Source organism: Carassius auratus, chromosome 19 (assembly GCF_003368295.1).
Source record: "Carassius auratus strain Wakin chromosome 19, ASM336829v1, whole genome shotgun sequence".
Classification (NCBI taxonomy): Eukaryota; Metazoa; Chordata; class Actinopteri; order Cypriniformes; family Cyprinidae; genus Carassius; species Carassius auratus.
Window position 1 is genome coordinate 3,239,130 of NC_039261.1, and position 17,972 is coordinate 3,257,101.

The 17,972-nt window shown below is 41.3% G+C and overlaps 1 protein-coding gene across 2 annotated transcripts in view; it reads left to right on the forward strand.

Annotated features, from left to right (window-relative positions):
• LOC113119144 (transcription factor HIVEP3-like) overlaps nt 1-17,972 on the forward strand; it is a 50,639-nt gene that overhangs the window by 4,006 nt on the left and 28,661 nt on the right. For both annotated transcript variants that reach the window (XM_026288377.1, XM_026288379.1), the window contains exon 2: nt 9,386-9,460. The gene's annotated coding sequence lies outside the window, so the exon portion shown is untranslated. The remainder of the gene's footprint in view (nt 1-9,385; nt 9,461-17,972) is intronic.

The window sequence follows — 17,972 nt, forward strand, 5'->3', positions numbered from 1 at the left end:
ACTGCCCTGTCAACCTTTAACCCCTCAACTGCAATCAAAGATTTCACCAGCAGTTCTGTATGCTCAGCCAGCAAAACATTGAAACAAAGGAAACTGTAGTTCTGATGGGTAACTGAAAGAGTAATCTAGGTCATCAGTGTACCTAATAATTAAACCAGTAGATTTGACACATGTGTAAAAAAAAATTAATATTTTTTTTTAATATATATTTTTTAATAATTTAAAATATGTTGTATTCAAAATAAAGCAGCCACACCCTCATAGTAGCCATAGTGGATCCATCATGTCTTACAATTTGCAGTTTGCAAATTAAATGGATACTCCACCCCAAAACGAAAATTTTGCTATGTATTGCAAATGTATTGTTGTCACTTCATAACATTACGGTTGAACCACTGATGGCAGATGGACTATTCTGATGACATCTTTCATACTTTTCTGGACTTTGACAGTGTATTTTACTTGGCAGACTATGGGACAGTCACAGGCTTCCTGGTTTTCATCTTAAATATCTTAAATTGTGTTCTGAAGACGAAAGAAGCTTTTGCGGGCATGGAATGACATGAGGGTAACTGATTAATGACAATAATGTTCACTGGTTACATTTACATGCAACCAAATAATCCATTTGTAATCATATTGATGGCTCAATGGGACTGAAAAGCCTTCGTGAAAACACCTTAATCGATCCGATTGAGCTCGATCGGTATTACATTTTGATCGGATTGAAGGGGGTGGTTTATTCCTTTTCTACACAGAAAAAAATGATAAATGCAACACTTTTGTTTTTGCCCCCATTTTAAATGAGCTGAACTCAAAGATCTAGACTTTTTCTATTTACACAAAAGGCCTATTTCTCCTTTCACTTAGCAACTGTGAAGTGGAGCGGGACAACCTCCCACCAGTCCTTGTTTTGGATTGTCATCCACAGTAAACAAGTTTTGGGTGCAGGGAGGGGCATTTTTATACTGCATGATAAATATAAGCAGCACAGCACAGTGGTTTCTATGTATATTTATCTATAAATGCCCACGAATGGATAAATATTAATTCTGCTGTTAAAAACAAATAAAGAAACAATGTAGGGGAATGGAAACTTTTTATTTGTGCAGTGTGCGCATGTCAAAAAACAATCTATTCTGATTTGAAGCTTGTAACATATAAATGCACACATAAACCTGATCACTTTATTTAGCGTTCATGTAAACACTACATACAGATTCATCAATCGTAATTAATTCAGTTGGGTTTAACCATAAATTGTGTATGTAAACGTAGCCATTTTGCGGTGGAATATCCCTTTAATAAACACACTTGATATTCATGCTTGATCTTCAGGCATTATGACCAAAAATCTGTATCAGTGTATTTTTTAGGATTCTTGGGGTTCCACAGAATATCACAGTATTGTTTATTTGCATGCCTGGACCTTTATATAGGTTGATAGTGGCTTAATTTACTGCCAGGAGGATATAGACTCTAAAACTATTGTAATGTCAATTCTAAATTTACTATTGAATCGTTTTATAAAATTAAAAATGATTTTTAAACGTATAATTCTTTAATTCTTTACATTTTTAGGCAGGCTTACTTTAATTTGAGAAGTACATTCTACACTGTCTGCTATAATTTCTTCAAGTTAGTCCAAACTTTTATTTTGGTGGTTTGTGTAGCAATGATTTTTCTTTTCTTTTCTTTTTTTGTGTTTAAATACATTTTATTGCTACATTCTACTGTACAAAGGTATGGTATTTCTATATTTCTATTTACATAATGGTAATGTATTTTCTATATAAGTTAATCCAAACTTGTTTTTTTTCTTTTGATAAGTTGTCATGAACCTAGCATTTCCTTTGAGTTTCTATGCGTATATTTGTTGAGAGATTTTATTAACAGAAATGATTAGAGATTAAGATCACGTGTTCTCTTCAAATTGTGATACGGCAAATGCTAAAAACACCACAAATGTCAAGTGTGCTGCAGTATATGTGTCATCCATGAAACAGTGTCTAACAGACATACATGCAAAACATGCTGACCTCATATCACATATTTCTTATTATTTCTTAGTATTATTTTTATTTTTAATTATTATTTTTTGTGTGTATGGTTTAATATTCAAGGACACTAGTAAATATCACAATGTTTAAACAAGTTGTTTCAGTTAAGCTCCGGTATGGCGAGATTTGAAAAACACATACCATATGTGAAATTGAAACCAATATGCAGGTTTATCAAGGACTGCTTAAGATGAATTCACCGATCAACCTGTGGTACCTTCACATTGGTACATCAGAACTGGTGGAGGTGGCAGAGAAGCTAATTCCTTTCTAGGTTGGAGCCGGTCTTCGGAGCACTTGTTGTGATCGGGGATGAGTGGTTTAATGTGCATGTTGTGTCCGTGGTGCGCCTGCTTTGCCTCTGTCCACAGTGCTGAAGCACGTCGTCCTGTTTGGATCCCAGAGCAACACTGACAAGTATACAGGGGGTTTGACCTGACAATATGCAATTGTCAAGCTTTCACAGCATATTTATCTTCCCTCTTCCTCTGACTTTCTCTCTGCTTTGGACAGAACAGCCAGTTAGGCAGAAGGAACTGCAAAAAAGGAACACTCCCAATTTCCCCACGTTGTGGTTAGAATAGAGAAATCATCAGAAATCATCTTTGTCACTGTCTTAATGTGGCTTAAATACTTAAAAAAATAAGTAAATGAAAAGCAATCGGTCATGCCTGTTAGAGTAACAATAGTGTGCAATTTCTAAAACCAAAAAGTTCGGACAATTATAGTAATCATAGCCTTACTTATCTACACATATCAAAGCCCCATCACCCACCCTAATCTATCCATCTCTTGTACTATGAATGCTATAGGTTTCAGGGCAGCAGGGTCTCTTGATTCAATGTGGGTGAAATGAGAGAACATATGTCTGGTCCCTCTCCGCATGACATCACCTTGCTATCAGAACCGATCTGTTTGCCCGGGCTACTCTCATGGGGTGCAACCATAGTCGCTTTCATTTCAAAACCCTCTACTCCCTCACTATTTTCTATGATCTGAATACCAGGATAGCCAACACTAAATGAGAATAGATTCCTGGCTGCTTTGTGTAAATTCAATTTAAATTGGTAAACACAAGTTATGCCATTAACTCCTTGGAGTGTTACTAATGCATGTCTATGCTTACGATTTGGTGCAGGTTCTAGCTAAAATAAATACTAGTGGCAGTAAAACACCAAAAATGTTTAGCACAAATTATGATTATAGGCAGATTCTACCAAAGACCTGATTAAATACATGTTAACATTTGGATCACATAACCAGCTCTGTGTGCATGGCTTCTCTGGTGTCATAAACTTGCTCGGTAGTGCACCTGGTGCAGAAGAGATTTTGATAGTTTGATGGTATGATAGTTTTTATTTCATGTTTTCCTTTGTTAACACTGCTGGTTAGGTTTAGGTGTAGGTGGTACAATAGAGCCTTAAATGTTTAGCGCCACTCACCAGAGAGTTTATTTCTGGAAAACAACCAAAACCTTGCCAGATTCATGTTGATCTGTTTTAGATTTAACTGAACATGATTTTGGCTCACATTTAACAAAAACCCACCAATCTCAACAAATTAGAATATAATGACATGCCAAACAGCTAATTAAAACACCTGCAAAGGTTTCCTGAGCCTTCAAAGCAGTCTCTCATTTTGGTTCACTAGGCTACAATCATGGGGAAGACTGTTGATCTGACAGTTGTCCAAAAGACAATCATTGACACCCTTCACAAGGAGGGTAAGCCACAAACATTCGTTGCTAAAGAAGCTGGCTGTTCACAGAGTGCTGTATCCAAGCATGTTAACAGAAAGTTGAGTGGAAGGAAAAAGTGTGGAAGAAAAAGATGCACAACCAACTGAGAGAACTGCAGCCTTATGAGGACTGTCAAGCAAAATCAATTCAAGAATTTCAGAGAACTTCACAAGGAACGGACTGAGGCAGGGGTCAAGGCATCAAGAGCCACCACACACAGACGTGTAGAGGAATTTGGCTACAGTTGTCGTATTCCTCTTGTTAAGCCACTCCTGAACCACAGACAACGTTCGAGGAGTCTTACCTGGGCTAAGGAGAAGAAGAACTGGACTGTTGCCCAGTGGTCCAAAGCCTTCTTTCAGATGAGAGCAAGTTTTGTATTTCATTTGGAAACTAAGGTCCTAGAGCAGGGATAGGCAACTCCGGTCCTGGAGGGCCACTATACTGCAGGGTTAGGGTTAGGGTTTGGAGCTAAACTCTGCAGGACAGTGGCCCTCCAGGACCGGAGTTGCCTATCCCTGTCCTAGAGTCTAGAGGAAGGGTGGAGAAGCGCATAGCACAAGTTGCTTGAAGTCCAGTGTTAACTTTCTACAGTCTGTGATGATTTAAGGGTGCAATGTCATCTGCTGGTGTTGGTCCACTGTTATTTTTTGAAAACCAAAGTCACTGCACCCATTTACCAAGTCAAGAGGAAAATGAGAAACTAGAGACCAAACAATGCGGATGAGCTGAAGGCCACTGTCAAAGAAACCTGGGCTTCCATACCATCTCGGCAGTGCCACAAATTGATAACCTCCATGCTATGCCGAATTGAGGCAGAAATTAAAACAAAAGGAGCCCCTACCAAGTATTGAGTACAAAGACTTAAACTACTTCAGTCTGAGTGCACTGAATTTATTTAAGTTTAACAATTTGAGTTGAATTACTGAAATTAATAAACTTTTCCACAACATTCTAATTTATTGAGATGCACCTGTACATGTTTTCACTTTAAATGTGTTGCAAAACATTGAAGAAGCAATTTGCTGAAATGTTGCCACAGGCATGTATTCCAGCGAGCCTTGTTTGAGCATCAAGCAGCTTCAGTGACTGTCAAATTTCAGCTTGAGCCTGTATGACACCAAGCTTTGCATCCAGCTTGACATTAGCTGAGTGATAATGCATCCTGCCTGACACCATTAGCATCGATCCATTCAGCACCCCATCTGAAGTAACATACACCGAGTATGTTCAGACAGTTTCAAACAACTACTGCATGGTGGTTAACTAGTGCATTTACAGCTGTCTATAGACCCAATGTTATATTACTTTTATGCTTTTAAGGAATCGCATCACATAAATTGCTTTCATCATTTCACTTTAACTAGTTTACTCAACAGTTACTTTAAATACAACACCTGATATCTGTAGGTGATCTGCACATGCTATATGTGTGTACTAGAAGTGTGTGCAGGCCTGACGTAAAGCAATATGCAACGTTTGGTCAAGAGACCTGCTCTTTGTCTTGGAAACTGTACTGTATAGTACGAAACTGATATTGTATATGACGAATGTATGTTTGTATGATCTGTGTATTTTGTGGGTGGAGTAAGGATTTTCTTTAGATTTTTGTCGAAACAAGTAAATATTTTCATTTGTATCTTTAGAATCAATTACAAACCTCACCCATTTATTTTGAATGGTATACACAGCTGCCCCTTTCCTCTTCTGTGTATTTTTCTTATTCTCTGTATCAAAAGTCTCCTCAGTGAACTACCATTTATATGCATTTTACTGCTTTTTCCAAACAAAACAACAAAAAAAAAACTTTTTTAATGATTTCCATCCTACATGTCAGCTGTGATGCTATAACTTAATACACTACAAAGATGCTGAGCATCTTTTGGTAAAATAATCAGGGTTTTTCCAGTAAGCAAGACAAGAAGCAGTAATACAGAGTGGTAAGTCAGGAATGAGTCTCCTCAGTGAGACTCTTTACTGGAAATAAGATGACTCATATGTGATGAATTTTCTTTGAGTTCTCCAGCGCTCTCTGGTCGGATACAGTTGGTTTGATCCATCTTGGTTTAATCCGCCATGGTCCAGATGTGTGACACTGTGCTGTGACAGCATTTTAACAGCAGTGACAATAATATGCTGAGCCCACCTTTTCCGAGACAGATTTAATTACTATTTGACAAATATTGGCAGTGTTAGATACTGTGTAAACAGTGTTGTTTTTATAGTTAATAACACATATTCCAGAAAAGCCTTACCATAAGCTACATTGTGGCTACAAATATGTATTTGAAGTGAAGGGGTCCTTGAGTGCGCTTCTGTGCTTGATTTTTTTTTTTTTTCATATCGCAGTTTTATTTGAAGGAGTAGTCCAGTCTATGGTTTTCTTTTTATATACTGAAAAGTCCATAGCCTCAGGTTTAAGGCTGTTTGTGTGTGTGTACATATTTTCCTGTTTTACTGTATGTATGTGGGTTTATGGACAAGGGGTGTGACTGGCCCCCACCCCAGATGTGGTTGTTTTTTAACCCCTCTTAAGGTGCCCTCGAATGCTCACAGGGAAATGAAAGACCCTCATTTATTGTGAATATATGGCACACACACAAATGCTCTCTCACACTCTTAAACAAACGCACGTATACTTTAGGATCCTACACTGCTGTGACATACACTACCAGTAAAAAGTCTGAAACATTTGACTGAATTTGTGTTTCTCAATATCAAGATAATGATGCTAATCTATAAATAATGAAACAGCAGTCAAGCATTCATGATAACTCAACACTCTCAGGAAAAAAAGGTACAAAAGCTGTCAATGGAGACATACTTTTTAAAATTTATTATTTGTACCGTATTTGCCCCTAAATGGTGCATATTAGTACCTTAAAGGTACAAACTAGTATCTGAAGTATTAATATTAGTATCTTTTGAAAGTTTACCACCCCAGTTATAGTTTTTTTTTACATTTCTTTTTCTAAAAGTGAAAGAGTGGAAAGTAGAAACAACAGGACACAAATACAATACAAGAAATTAAGTAAACAGTACAGTTCAGTAAGTTGTTCTATTTACAGTAACAGTAGCATTCAATTAAGAAACTGAACTATCAAATGTGAAAATAAAACACTTCAAAATCTAGATGTATAGATATAAATATAGACAGTTAATTATTAAAGCTACAAAAGTTATTCAGTGGAGCAGTGAGTGAATGTCATTCTTTTTTTAATTAAAATTAATGGTATTGATAATAGGTCGACATTATCAACAGCTTCGACAATGAAAATTGTCTACAAATTTCCTTTGTTGTCAAATAGTTGTTTGATCTCATATGACCTAATGTAAGGGCCTGCAGTGATGTGGTTTGACCAGCGTGGTACTATACTGCAGGATTGTAATTCAGCTCTCTTGGATGCAGTCCAATAAAGGAAGACATACTTGTGAGACGTTCAAATTAAGCTTAACAAGTGGAGTATGAGAACACTTTAAAAAACTACAAATAAAAAATGCTTTGCAGTCAGCAGTCCATTAAAGGCATGTTTCCATTATGTTTATGTAGCACCATATGCAATAGACTGCTTTGAAACAAGCATCTTTATAGTATTAATCATGAAATTTCAGTTAGAATTACAACTTGATTTTCTGCTATAAAACAGCTCAATATGTGTATGAATATGTATAGAATATGTAAACTATTTTAACCAATTCCAAAATATGAATAATTGATCAAAGCCTACTGATTAATTGGTTAAAAATGGACAATTGGTTGAATAATAATGATTTAATGCAGCCCTAAAATATATCTGCAGGTATATTAGGCTGCTGTCAATTTAAGGCCTAATCTTAAATCTTAAATCTGATCTAGAGCCATGCGCGGGACTGTTTTCTTAAACCCACACCCACCCGCAATGTTTGTGTCCACTCTCGCCCGCTGCCACGGACTTGTGAAAAATGTGTAAACAAATATGTATTCAGACTTAATATTCGTTCAAGTTAACATCCAGAATAACATTTTAAACATGATTGCATTTAAATAATATGAAGTAACCGATGCTAAACCAAAGCCCCACATGACAAAAACATTGGGTATTTTTTTTTTATTAGCATTTTAAAACATTAACCATTAAAACAATACTAGTGGCAACTAGTGGCACCTCAGTTTTAAAATGCAGGCTAGGCCTACTGCATACATGCACCAAACGATTAATTAGGAAATAACTTTATCATTAAATAAATAAACACAGAGAAAATTCGCTAGATATAATTGTAACAAAATAAATACAAAACAAAATAAAACAAAATTAAATGCTTTTTAAAAAATCTCACAGATTTCACATTCACAATAGCATGCTAAACAGGCTATTGCAAACAGAAAATAAATAATACTATATATATATATATATATATATATATATATATATATATATATATATATATATATATATATATATATATATATATAGCTCATAGCGTAGAGTCTAGTGGTAGACTACTTAAACAAATGAATTTGATCACTGGTCCTTATTGCTTTGCTTACTCCATATTACTATGAAGGAAAAGTATATTGCTGACTGACTGCAGTCCCAGACTTGTGCGTCTTTCTTCCAAGATCCACCCATTCACACTCAATGTCCTATCTGATGGCGCACCAGATGCAGGAATGCTCAAAATAAAAAGTGTGAATTTTGAGAGGACAGGAAATCGCTCTTTCCCATTTTTTTCAGTGACAAGTGAGAATTGTTTCAATATTGCCTTGCTTTTCTTTTGTCAAGTAAACAGCAGCTTTAATTTTCTTCTCAACTTTTTGTGTTGACTCCCATTTCTACTACACACCATTGTTCCCCACGGGTCTCCCGTGAAATGTTCTGACTGCCCACTCCCGCCTGCAGCAAAGGTAAAACTGCCTGTTCCCGTGAGATTTGCATCGACCAAACCCAATGCAGCCCTCTACACTGATCCAACACACACTTCTTAAGTTAACTGAAGACATAAACAAACGTGTTTACAGTAATACTCACTAAGACAATTGTGTGTATATAAGCTTTCTGCCACAAAAATTCATGAAAGACAAAGCATTCGGGATCACATGTTATCTGGGACATGGCTTTCTGCGTGCATGATTTAGATATGCGTCAATGCGAGAACACATTACGTTCAAGGTTTATTGTGCATAACAGCACTTTTTAACATCAAGCATGTCCTGCACTTCACTTTATAATTTATGCATATTTCTTTAATATTTTATGCAGTATTGCGCTGCTCATATGTATTTAGATATTGAAATATACACAATATAGCAAACTCTCTATCGATAGACACTTTATATCATTGCCAGAATATACAGATATGAATATGTTTGTGCTAAATAATAGTTTTGACTTTTCTAGTTTTGACAATTCTGTGTGGTAATATGGAAAATGATAGAAATTAAAATGAGCAGGTGAGTCCAAAAAATTGACTTTTGGTGGTGCACGTAAAGGCAGTTCAGTTTATAATAGCAGATTGGCTTACTGTTATTTATTATGTTGAGGTGTGTATTTAGCCTTTGGTTTAGACTGTGTGTCTGAGTGAGTGATTGTCTTTCTCTGTTTTGCAGGTGACATTGAGCCCAGAGTTTTCTCCTTTGGCACAGAGAACAGAATATTCAGACTGACCCAGCTGGAGTACACCGGTAAAAGAGAGACTCACCTAGTGTCTGATGTTCTAGTCTAATATGATGTGACAGACGAGGACAATTTGGATGTGATTTATGACAAGGACATCTAAGGGATGTGTGGGGTTGTTGAGTAACTCAGGGTCTGTCTGCTGTGATATCCTGTTTGGAGAGAGCTGATGCACATCCCTCATATATTTTATTTAGTAATGTGCAGAGACATCAGGGGTTTTCAAACATACAGCCCTTTCTGGAAAATTACTAGAAAATGATGGTTTAGAAATCATGTGTAAACAGATAGAGATATACCAGTAAATCAGTTCTCTCAATTTGTCCATTGTGCCACATCTTGCAGGTAAACAGCACATTAAAACACATTTTGAGACTCTTCCTTATTATTAAAAATGCTGTTGTCCAGCATCTTGCATTTTTAAAGTTAAAAATGTGTTCTGTGTGAATGGCTCTGTCACTTGTAAATCAATAAAACTAAAACACATATCTCATTCAGGGCATATGGTAAAAAAGGTAAAATTAATTTTCAACAATTGACATTGGCATTTTGTTGCCTTTGTTTGAATAATATTTCAAATGTGTAAACAGAATCCAAAATTTTACAGTAATTTACAGAGTTTAATGCAGGTATTGTTGCTGTAATTTAATGGACAAAATAAAAGGTCCCAGAACAGATCCGTGAGGTACTCCATGCCCCCTTTCCACTGTCAGTTTACTGCTGGTATGGTTGCTCCAAATACTAAACAAAACTGGAGCTGTTAAAACTGGAAATGCCTGATGTTGCAATGGATCATATGTCTAGTTGACAGACATCCTATTCTCGTGTTTGGCATGTTGAACATTGGCTTATTTTATTTTTATTTTATTTAACCTTTATTTAACCAGGTTAGTCTCATTGAGATATAGAAACTCTTTTCCAAGAGAGACCTGGCCAAGATAGCAGAACAAACACATTCACAAAACAAACACAAAAAGGCAAAAGGAGTACTCCAGTACATTTCAGTTAAATAAAAATGGCATTACTTAAAACATTTACACATGTAGATGGACTCATGAAACACAGCATCCAACATCTGAAAACACTTTGATGGGGCATTCATATACAACAGATCTCCATAATTAATCATTGAGAGAAATGTAGCCTCGACTAACCTTTTTCTGGCAGAATAAGTAAAACAAGATTTGTTCCTAAAGAAAAAACTTAGCTTCAATTTCAACTTTTTTTTTAACTAAATTCTGTATATGAGGCTTAAAAGAAAGGTGATCATCAATTACAAATCCTAAATATTTATAAGATTTATAAGAACTTATCAGTTTTACCCTGATAAGTAACAATATTCAGGTCTAACTCATTTTTCCTTGAGTTTGAAAAGACCATTACTTTGGTCTTATCTGCATTAAGCACAAGCTTTAAATGACAAAGCTGTGCTTGCACTCTATCGAAAGCAGTTTGCAAGTATTCATAGGCCTTCCTAATGGTAGCAGCACAACAATAAATGACTGTATCATCTGCATAAAAATGGAAAGATGCATGTTGGACATTTTCCCCAAGACAGTTCATATAAATAGTAAATAAAAGTGGCCCAAGAATGGAGCCCTGTGGGACCCCTTTGCAGATAGATGCATATTTTGATGTTAGGCCATCAACTTGTGTAGCTTGAGTCCTATCAGCGATGTAGTTGATAAACCAGCCCACAGAGTGCTGAGACATACCTAGAATGATCAGTCTCTGAACTAGTATACTATGGTCAACAGTGTCAAATGCTTTGGACAAATCAATGAACATAGACACACAGTGTTTCTTATCATCAAGCGCTTTGACTATATCATTAATTACTTTTATAGCCGCAGTGGTAGTGCTGTGTTTTTTCCTAAAACCAAATTAATGCTTAGATTAAACTGATTGAGCATTTAAATACTCTTTCACTTGTTCACCAACCAAATATTCCAACACTTTAGCCAAAGCTGAGAGTTTGGAGATGGGTCTGTAATTATTTGGCAAGTTAGGGTCACCTCCTTTCAAAAGTGGTAAAACATAAGCAGACTTCCATACCTTGGGAATTTTGTTTGTGACCAGTGAAAGATTAAAAAGATGAGTCAGAGGTTCAGCTAGTATATCTGCAGCCAATTTCAAAAAGAAAGGTTCTAAGTGATCGGGGCCCGCAGGTTTTCAAGGATTCAATTGTTTCAAGGCTTTATGAACATCAGCAACATAGAAAGAGCTAAAACTGAAAATTTTGTCGGCAGTAATAAAGGTGTCATTTAAAGACTCTGACACTATGGGGGCAACAGAATTAAACAAAAATCCAGATTATATGAAATGCTCATTAAAACAATTTTACATTTCTACTTTGTCAGATATAGATACACCATTCTTAACTAAAGAAAAAGGAAAGCCTGTTTGTTAAATGCCTTACAATATGTACTTAGAATTAAGAGTAAACTAGGACAGCAAGGGACAGACACTTGTCTGTTTTATCACTGCCTCAGAGGCAGAAGGGCTCATTTTCTACCTCTGTATTCTAAAAGTATTGTTGTGACAGCCCTAACTGACCAGGGGTCATTTCTTGTGCAACAATGTAACTCGCTGCCTAACTACCATAGGATAGTGAATTATTTTAGAAACCAACCAACTAGTCACAACTGTTTTCCAAAACCATAGTAACATAGTCGCACCTCTGGCCCACATTGGTTCAAAAATAAAGGAATGATGTTATGCTATGAATGACCAAAGTGGTAAAACCGAATTACTAATAACTAATCAAAATTAATTTATTCAATTGCCAATGAACATGGCATTTCATGAATACTTAATTATTTTTTGTTCCTTGTCATTTAGTTTTATTTGATGTTTAATTCATCATGGATTCTGTTTGACAACAAATCCCAGGTTCCCCCCTTATGCATTTATGCACATGCATACTCTTTAAAAACACTACTGATTGCTGACACACTAAAATATAATGATTGACATGCCCATCTCGGGACTCGATTGTGAAGCCAATGCTGAAGCATTCTCATATGAAGCAATCCGAGCAACGTCACAGCAGCAGCGGATGCCATATGCCCCAGGAGCCTCTGAAACAGTGGAACCACCTTCCTGCCCCGAAATCACTCCATGCAGTTCATCACCGACTGAGCATGCTCTATCGAGAAACACGCTGTCAGTTCAGCTGAGTTAGACTTGACACCGAGAAAAGAGATCCTCTGCTAAGGGAAGAGTTTGCTCTTTTCTCAGTTGACCCAAAGCCCCAACCGGCTGAGAACCACATCCCTGTGTTCGCACAACTGAGCTCGGGACTGGGCCAATATAAGCCAGTTGTCAAAGTAGTTGAGAATGCGAATGCCTGCTTCTCTCAAGGGGATGAGGGCTGTCTCCACGACCTTGGTGAAGACACTAGGCAACAGGGACAGCCTGAAGGGGAGGACCTTATACTGATATGCCCGCCCCTCGAATGCCAAGCAGTGAAACGGCCTGTGTCGGGGGAGAAGATGGAAGGGCAGCTGGGTGACAGCAATAGGAGGTGGCCGGGGAAGGATGTGTCTGATTGCCTCTGTCTGCTTTTGTGCGGCGGAGAACTGTTGAGCAAAGCTCTCCACCGCAACGCTGAAGAGGCCAGCTTGGGAGATCAGAGAGTCCAAGAAGTTGTGCTTGTCGGACTCCCTCATATCTGCCAGGGTAAGCCAAAGGTGGCATTCCTGGACCACTAACGCAGACATTGTCTGACCCAGGGACCACGCTGTGACTTTTGTTGCCTGTATGGCAAGGTCCATCACGGTGCGCAGCTCTTGCATTACATCTGGTCTGAACTACCCTTCTGCCGCTGTTTTAACTCCTTGGCCTGGTAGACCTGCAGGAGGGCCATGGCATGCAGGGTCGAGGCGGCCTGTCCAGCAGCTCCGTCAGCCTTGGCCGTCAGTGCAGACGAGAATTTACAGGCCCTGGGGGGGAGGCATGGATTACCCCGCTAGGCGGCAGCGCTCTACGTGCAAAGCTGCATCGCAATAGCGCACTCAACTGGGGGATTTCCACATACCCCTTAGCCCCCCCGCCGTCGAGGGTAGTGAGGATCCTCCAGGACCTAGTGACCTCCTCATGCACTCCCGGGAAGAATGGAACCGGAGGTGGCTGCCAACAATCCTGCGGCACCCCCAAGAACAGCTATTGCATTACACCTGGTCTGAACTACCCTTCTGCAGCTGCTTTAACCCCTTGGCCTGGTAGACCTGCAGGAGGGCCATGGCATGCAGGGCCGAGGCGGCCTGTCTAGCAGCTCCGTCAGCCTTGGCCGTCAGTGCAGACGAGAATTTACAGGCCCTGGGGGGGAGGCGTGGATTACCCCTTAGCCCCCCCGCCATCGAGGGTAGTGAGGATGCTCCAGGACCTAGTGACCTCCTCATGCACTTCCGGGAAGAATGGAACGGGAGGTGGCTGCTGACAATCGTGCGGCACCCCAAGAACCAATCGTCCAGCCCTGATCGTTCGGGAGATGAAGGGGCCTTCCATGGCAACCTGACGCTCTTGGCAGCCCAGGCAAGTATAGCAGTCAGCTCTGGATCTGACTCAGGCAACGCCACTCTCCCAGAAGGAGAGAGGCAACGCAGCCTATTTCCTCATCTCCAGAGCCTAGCTTGTCCCCCGATGCAGTGATCGACATCAGGTCATCTGCTGGTGGGCTGGATAAAGTGCTAGACCCCGCCCTGTCTGAGGCACCAGCATCTGAATCGTGGTACACCAAAGGGCACGATGCGCTGGAGGAGTGAAGGGGCCGTGGAGATTCACTCAGCAGGGAAGCCCTCTCTGTAATCTTCAGATCACCCTGGCCATGAGCCGAACTAGTCCTTCTCTTGAAGGAGGAACTCGAACGGGGAATGGGGCGGGGGACTCCTCCTCATTTGATAAAGAGGAGCCTTGATCGCAACATCGTGATGGTCCCCGCTGAGCGACTCATCCACGAACTCTGCCTCAGTGTGCTCGAGGCCCAGGCACGAGATGCAGTGATCGTGACCATCAGATGGTGCCAGGAAGCAACCACATCCAGAAATGCACGAGGGGAAAGACATCTTTAAAAAGACGCCCCATCACTCATTGAGCTCTTTTAGTTGTTCTTTTTGTGAATAAACACCGAATTGTTAAAGCACCCAGGAGGAGTTGCAGCGTGACTGCAGAATAAGAAGCTACAACACGCTGAAATCAAAGCAGCAGCACTGGCAACCCCTGCTGATGCACCGTAACACCAACACTCACGTCAAAAGGGTGTCTTGATGACACTCTGTTCAGGAAGCTGAAAGGCTCGGACATAGACCAAAGCTGGCTAACAATACTTATGGGAAGACCTTAAACCATTGTTAGAACTTTTGCTTTTCCTTTATTTTTGATCATTGTTTTTTCTATAAAATAAATAAAACAGGAACACGCCTTCCATTTGCATTATTTTATTTTAAATTCATTGAAACAAATTTTCAGTATGAAAAAGTTTAGCTGTTATAATTGACTCAAACCTGTCAATTCAAATCGTCTCAGGTTACGAATGTAAACATGGTTCCCTGAGAGGGAAGCATACTTTGTCTGAAGCATACTTTGAAAAACGGCAATGTGTTGGCTGGCGACAGCCTCTGACGTCACTACCGGCGCGACTATAAATACGCGCCCGTAGGACTCGTCACTTATCTTCTTCGTGAAGCTTGCGTCCGAAGCATGGCAGGGAGCTAGAGGACGCAGTGTCTCGTTCCCTCTCAGGGAACCATGGTTACATTCGTAACCTGAGATGTTCCCTGTCAAGGGAACTTTGAACTGCGTCCTCTGAAGGGACACTATGGGGAACAGTATACCCACGCCGCCATGCTGAGGGGAGTGCAGGCCAGAATCATGGCAAACACTAAGTACCAACTCTACCATTTCACTGGGATTCGCCTCTGGGACGGTTCGACGGCTGTCCATGACATTATCCCTTATGGCCAAAGGCCTAAGCTACATACCCAACTTACCTGAAGGGCCTCGGCCCGGGGTAGAGCTGAAGGGTTGGAATCACGAAAGATTCCTTTAAAGGGATACGGCTAAGAACTTAGCACTGTTTATTACCAAGTCTTGCCTGTCACGAAGGAGGGGCTCTCGTGGCACTCTGATAGAGCAGCTTGTAGATGGAATGGCCCGGGAGCAGAGCAATTGGAGGATGGAACATACAGATGAAGCCTCAGCCACGCCTGTACCATGGAGTCCAGCCCCAATGGAGCTGGATGAGTCAGAGGAAGCCAGAGGGGATAGTGCGACGCTCTCTTAAACCGCAAAACCGATCCACCCAGGTCTGGCCAACCTCTCTAACTCTGCTTCAACACCTTGGTGCGAAGGCGCCATTCCCCGAGCCTCAGCCCCTGCCTCAGCAGGATGTCTGCTCTCACAGTGCATCTCAAAAAAGTATGTAGTACTGGAGCGCTCTGATGAAAAAAAAAAACCTGAGAATTCAGTCTCCCATGAGAGGAGGACTCAGAGCTCCAAGCAGCATGCTCATAGGCGACCCTTTTTGAAAAGGGGAGCGCTGCTAAACTACCGCGAGAATTGCCCACACAGCCCCTCATGTTGAGGGGTGGTGCTTGAGGTGTATAACAAATACACACTGGTTGGATGAAGCCCAAGGAACCCCGGGGCTAATCATCTTAAGAAAGGGAACGAAGCGGAGCGCGTAACCCTTACCGTACAGGATTTTAGAAAGTGCGCAGAGCCTTGCGTGCACACTTACCACTTACGTGGATTTGAGACAGTGCGCAAAGTGTTCACGTGCACACTGACCACCATGTGGTTTTGAGAAAGTACACAGGCTTAGCGTGTGTACAGAAAAGTTACCTGACAACCACTGTATGTGGGAGCTCACCTTCAGAGAGACCTGTGAAGCCTACTATCTGATAACCACAATATGTGAGAGTTCACCTACAGAGAGGCCTAGAGAGGCCTACTACCTGTTACCAGATAACCACCTCAGTGGAAGGTAATATGGAACTCGACTCCAGGGAGGCCTGGTGAGGCCTACTACCTGACAACCACAAACCGTGGGAGCTTGTTTTTTAGTGGAAACGCACAGCATGTGAGAGCTAAATCTCCAGGGAGGCCTGGTGAGGCCTACTACCTGACAACCACAGTATGTGGGAGCTCGCTTTCAGAGAGACCTGGTGAAGCCTACTATCTGAAAGAGTCCACACAGCCCCTCATGTTGAGGGAAGCGATGCTTGGGGTGTATAACAAATACACACTGGTTGAATGAAGCCCAAGGCACCTCGGGGCTAATCATCTTAAGAAAGGGAATGAAGAGGAGCACGTAACCCTTACCGTACAGGATTTTAGAAAGTGCGCAGAGCCTTGCGTGCACACTTACGTGGATTTGAGACAGTGCGCAAAGTGTTCACGTGCACACTGACCACCATGTGGTTTTGAGACAGTACACAGGCTTAGCATGTGTACAGAAGGGTTCCTAAGCATCGCAGAGGCGCTGGATCGCACGGGAGAGGCGAGCTCCAACCCTCAAGCGAGGGGAGCATGACCTGAGGCAGTGCATACAGAAGGACTCTGTAACTACCACCTCCCCGGATGTGCCAAGCGGCCAGGCGGCCCCTCAGGGTGACCTGGCCGGACATCCATGAAATTCCCTGCAGTGCTGTGCCAGTTCTGACGATCAGCCAGGCTCCTCGGGAGGGGTGTGGGACGAGCAACCGCAGATCGCTTGCTTCCCGCATGTGGAACTCGCTCCGCGGTGGGTGTCGCGCCCTGTGGGGGCAAACCCATGCGGCACGGCCGCCTGCCGAAAGCCTGTGATCGTGGCCAGAGCACAAGGCTGGAACTGAGCACTGTAAAGGAAACTCACAGAGTCTGTTAGTAGACATAACCACCAGCAACACCCATAAGCAGAAAGGGTTACATACTCACCCACCCTCCTGTACTGGAGTCCCGCTTTACAGGGTGCCCCCTTTTGGTCCGGACCGTCAGTAAGGTGGTCACTATGAAAATAGGACCAACCAAAAACATAACAGGTCCAGGATAGGAGATCCTATTATCCTGTTATGTGAGAAACTTTCCACCTAACCCCGTTCAGGTGGAGTGCTGGTGGCTACAGGGGAATTAGGCAGGGGAGAAATAAAACAGAAGTTAAAAACATCCAAAAGGAAGTGACGAACTCCTAGGTATCGCTCCGATCCGGACGAGAACTCTGCCCTTTCTGAATCATATCCCTCAGACCCTGCTTACCTCTTCGTGACCCGCGATTCCTCTTGCACCTGCCCTCAGGCGGGGGAGGAGCGCGAGCCGCGACACTAGCCTTCTGCGCCCGTCTTCGATCCTCAGATCGAGATGGGCCAGGACCCCTTTGTTGTTTGGGCTCTGCTGCTGTGTATGATTTACCATTTAAGCGGGATGTATCCTGGAAGGGCTTAGATGGCAAAGAGGGAGATTTTAGAGAGGATGTTCCCCCACTGAGAGATAACAAGCCAGCATCTCTTCTACAGGGTCATCCTCTCATATCCGTTCTTGTGC